The following is a 5,223-nucleotide window of genomic DNA, read 5'->3' as shown; positions in this document are numbered from 1 at the left end:
ATGGAGGTCACCTCAGCCCCTTTCCACAAAGGACAGATCTTCTGGAGGGGACACCTGCTCACAGGTGAGGAGACATTCCTCGGGAGTAGAGAGTTGGGGAGTTCATAGACTGGATGGGGACTTCTGGGAGAGGGAAAGAGCCTGAGAAATGACATCTGGCTCTGCTTGAAGCCTGAGACCATCAGGAAGCTCACAGTGGATAGGAATCAGACATTGGGGAGGAAAAACTCAGTTGCTCCCCATTGTAGATTTATCAGCACTGGCCACTGTATCCTGAAGACTCAAGTTGACAACTCCATCAGGGTGACTCTTCAAGTAAAACTCGAAGTGGGCGAGTAAACAACATCATTATGTAGGACCCTGAGAAATCTGCAAATAAACCCCAGGCTCTGGAACACTGATTTGCTCACAGGTATCTGAACCTGATCCAAGCAGTGGAGTTTAAACCAAAATCAAACTAGTCCTCCTCAGAAAGCCCTGCTACTATTGGGCAGGAAGATAGAGCAGCAAGGACATCTAGAAGGTGGTTCAGGGGTTGACAAGCACTTCAGAGGAAACAGAGCAGGGAAAGGTCAGAAAATGAAGGCACAGAGTCTTTAGAGGAGGAGGTCAGACAAGACATGCTACACTCACCACAGATTCTGAGTATGAGTAGGGATCTGAGGGCAGTGAGGAGTGAGCTGTGAAGACACTATGAAGCCAGTTTCATACAGTGGAAAGGTTCAGAGGTACTGATGAATGGGGTGATGCTGCTGACCTTCCCCCAACAGGACACACACACACACACACACACACACACACACACACACACACACACACACACACCAAGGCTGAGAGTTGAACATACTCAAGTTTCCAATTTCTACCAAATGCAAAGGTATTGATAATTTTTCTCTTCCCTCTTAGCCTCTCCCACCACTGCCCAAGTCACTGTTGAAACAGTTCCACCCCATGTTGCTGAAGGGAAGAATGTTCTACTTGTCCACAATCTGCCAATGACAGTCCTTTTGTTTTACTGGTACAAGGGAGAATCCGCAGGATTTATGATGTCCAATAATACAAATGAAGCAGGGCCTGCTTACAGCGGCAGAGAGATGATGTACCCCAGTGGATCCTTGTTCTTCCAGAACACCACTCAGAAAGATGCAGGAGCTAAAGTAATATACGTGTTGTCGGAAAACTGTGACATAAGAGTTGCATTTGTGCAGTTCCATGTACACCGTAAGTAATTATATCCTCTTGGTGGTGGGTGCAGTTAATCCTACTTCTTCACATATATGGTTGTCAGTCCTGGATGACTCTGTGTTATGGTCCCCACATTGTGATACAAACATTTAGTTAAGGACACACAGTGGAGAAAGCGGCAATAAATCAGGATGCCTCACTTGAATCCACCCTCAGAGAAGAGGCGGTGAGGTAACTGAGCTCAAGCATGTTAGACTCTGGCCAGGGTCTTAGATGTTCATCATGAACTTGTCCTTGAGAAAGATGCTTCAGGACTCAGGCAGGTCCTGGCTGAGGAAACCATGAGAGTCTCACAGAGAGATGAGCATCTGGAAGCTTTGCTCCAGATCTCCATACCAGATTGAACCAGGAATCCTTGAAAACTTGTAGACTAGGTTTGAATTTGACCTCCTGTTGGAACTGACAGGGGAAAATAATAGACTGTTGGCTGGGAGCCTGCTGATGGTCAGCCTATGAGGGCCATGTCCGGGGTAGTTCACCTGGGCATCTTCTCCTGAGACTCAATGTGTTCAGCACAGGTGGAGAGGTACCAAATCAATCAGGCAGCTCTTCTGATGTTCTTCTGAAACCTCTCTGTAGATGTAACCAACCATCTTATTAAATAAGAAACACAGAACCAATGCAAAGAAGAAAGCCAAGAGGTCAGAGCTAAGAGCTAAAACCTTTCCCTTCCTCCTGCGGTGGTCCTACCTCTCCGAAAGAGAGCTACTTCCTGTGTTAAAGTCTTTATATAGTCTTTCTGTTCTGCCTTCTCATTGGTTGTAAACCCAAACACATGACTGCCTCATCACTGCCTGTCTGTAGAGACTTCCAGGTCTTCTATGGTCGGTATTGAGATTAAAGGGGTGTGTCTCCAAGGCTGGCTGTATCCTTGAACACACAGAGATCTACCTAGCTCTGTCTACCAAGTGCTGGGATTAAAGGCATGTGCCACCACCGCCATGCTCTTGCTATGGCTTTAATAGCTCTGACCCCCGGACAACTTTATTTATTAACATACAATTAAAATCACATTTCAGTACAAATAAAACACCACCATACCTCTCAGGAATTCAAGAGCCCTAAAGAGATACAAGAAAAAGGGTGGAAATGGCAGCTCCTTGTCCTCCTTTGGTCCACCTTGGGGATTTTCCCCTGCAGGCAAAGGCAACAGACACTAGGCACATGGCAGTGGCACAGGTCTTTAAACCCAGCACTCAGGAGGCAGAGCTAGCGGATCTCTGTGGGTTCAAGGCTAGCCTGGTCTACAGAGCAAGATCCAGGACAGGCACCAAAACTACACAGAAAAACCCTGTTTCAAAAAACAAAAAACAAAAACCAAACAAACAACCCAAAAAACCAACCAAAAGAAAAATTGCAACAGACACCGCTTGGTGGTAGGTCAGGTCATTGTTCACATTTCAGGTTAACTTGTAGGCATGGCAATGAGCATTTACCACGTGTCCTATTATAAGAAAACTGAGACAGGAAACACAGTCACCGAGTCAGGGTCACATAGGTCATGGGTGGCACAAGCTATCGGTCTAGAGGCACATCTCTAGCCTCCCCACCATGGAGACCTACTAGGTGACCTTCAGTCTTCTAGATCATTTTGTAGACTCAGATTCTTTGAGGGCTCCCTGATTTGTGTCAATCAACATCAAACACCTGACAAGAATGGCCAACCTGTGGCCAAGCCCAACCTGAATGCCAACGTTATCCTGATCTGTGTGAGATCTCTGACAGGCCGTCAGGTGTCTCGGGGAAGCTTAATAAGAAGACTAATCATAACCTATCTGTAGGAGAGCCCTGAACAGCAGAGGCTGGGAGGGCACAGGTCTACACTCAGCAGTGGAGGTCAGTGCAGCTGGAGGGACTCAAACCTTGTGTCTCAAGGCAGGCAATGGGTTGGCGAGTGCCAGGAGATAAAATGAGGTCTCTGATTCCAAGTCTTGAGTTTGTCCATCACCAAACACTGCAGCTCAGTTCACTCATGAGAAAGTCCTTGCTTCTCCCATGCACAGCACAGGAGGCCCCATTATCTCTGAGCACTCAGTTACTCTATGGACCTAGATATGTAATTTGCTTCTTGTCTGATTTTTTTAAGGATCTGGGTTGTTGGGGAGTTAAGAGACTGTCTCTGGTTGAAAGAGGCCTTTGCAAGAATCAGAGGTACTACACAGGGCAAGCTTCTCTCTGTGGTTAGCACAGCAATGATACTCAAGCCCAATATCACAACCAACAATTCCAATCCCATGGAGAGTGAGGACTCAGTAGCATTAATGTGTGAGCCTGAGACTCAGAATACAGCCTACCTCTGGAGGATAAATGACCAAAGCCTCTCAGAAGAGGACAGGCCGAAGCTGTCTGAGGAAAACAGGACTCTCACTTTACACAGTGTTGTGAGGACTGAAACAGGACCCTATGAATGTGAACCTGGAACCCAGTGAGTGCCTCTCCAAGTGACCCACTCTCTCTCTGAACATTACCTTTGAGTATTTTCTGTTTCATCCTGGTCCCAACTGCCTAAATACAGAGGGTTAGAGCTATACCACACTCAGTCCCAGTCCCCTTGGGTTCATGACACAGACCTACCATACAGATACCTAGGCTGCCAGGGCATCCTGTCCCAGCCCAAACACATGTAGACAGGCCCAGCATTGAGGTTGAATGGGCTGGAGGGACTTCTGACTAGAGAGGCTCAGGGTGATGGAGACAGGGGACATGTCAGACTCAGTCTCAGTGCACACAATGAGTGTGCAGTGGGGATGTTTGTGTGTTGTGCTCAAGATGGACCAGGGCTTGTGCATGCTGTATGAGTACTCTCCTACTAATCTGCACCCCAGCTCTGGGTAGGACCTGCTCAACTAAGGTTAAAGCACAGCTCAAAGAGATACTATGTCCTTCTACAGACCAGGATTTCCCCTTCCCTCGGCTGACATCACATGTGACTTTATTCTGTTTGCTCCAGATGATCTAGGTGCACCTATCATATCCCCCTCAAATATTCATTTCCATTTAAGGACAAACGTTAACCTTTCCTGCCACACAGATGCTAACCCACCTGCATAGTACTTTCAGTTTGTCAATGGAGAGCTCCAGTCATCCTCCCAAGAGCTTTTTATTCTCAACATCAAAACTAATGATAGTTGCTGTGGATCTCGCTCTGTATAAATAAAATGCTGATTGGCCAGTAGCCAGGCACCAAGTATAGGCAGGACAAGCCGAGAAGAGAATTCTGGGAACAGGAAGGCTGAGTCAGAGAGACGCTGCCAGCCGCCGCCGTGACAAGCGAGATGTAAGGTACCAGTAAGCCACGAGCCACGTGGCAACTTATAGATTAATAGAAATGGGTTAATTTAAGATAAAAGAAGTAGATAACAAGAAGCCTGCCATGGCCATACAGTTTATAAGTAATATAAGCATCTGAGTGATTATTTTATACGTGGGTTGTGGGACTGCGGGGGCTTGGTGGGACCTGGAGAGAAGCTCTCCAGCTACAGATAGCGGATCCTATTCCTGCCTCATCTATAACTTTTTCCCTGGAGTCAATAGGACCACAGTCAAGAACATTACAGTCCTTAGTAAGTGGATCTCTGAAATATCAGTCACAGGATTGGAGTGGAGTCTTTTGTCTTTCTGGGAAGTGACAGGAAGTGACATTTGATTTCCAGCCCATGTCGATGGGAACAAGCAAAACTCAATTCTCCCAGAGCTTCCTGTTCCATCCCTATGTCTAATCTTCTCCTGCTTCTCTGGATTCTCCTGGCTGATAGGGATGGAGCTTGGAATGTGAGCAGGAGGTTCTCCCAGCCTTGGAAAGCCTCAAGTTGTATCAGGGATACTTAAAGTCAAGATTTCATTCTGTGACTAACACAAGCCTTCCTGTGCCCTCCCTCCATTTTTATGACCTCCGTGATCTAGACGGAACACCCAGGACTTCCAACTGTGCTCACATGTTTTTTTCTCCAAACTGGGGGCGAAAATTCCCCACAAATG

The 5,223-nt window shown here is 46.9% G+C and overlaps 1 pseudogene; it reads left to right on the top strand.

Annotated features, from left to right (window-relative positions):
- LOC128124069 (carcinoembryonic antigen-related cell adhesion molecule 1-like) lies at window positions 1–3,706 on the top strand (annotated as a pseudogene).
- The last annotated feature ends 1,517 nt before the right edge of the window (window positions 3,707–5,223 follow it).

Source organism: Peromyscus californicus, unplaced genomic scaffold (genome assembly GCF_007827085.1).
Source record: "Peromyscus californicus insignis strain IS unplaced genomic scaffold, ASM782708v3 Scaffold_4__1_contigs__length_199733344, whole genome shotgun sequence".
NCBI classification, from domain to species: domain Eukaryota; kingdom Metazoa; phylum Chordata; class Mammalia; order Rodentia; family Cricetidae; genus Peromyscus; species Peromyscus californicus.
This window is presented reverse-complemented; position numbering and strand designations above follow the sequence as displayed.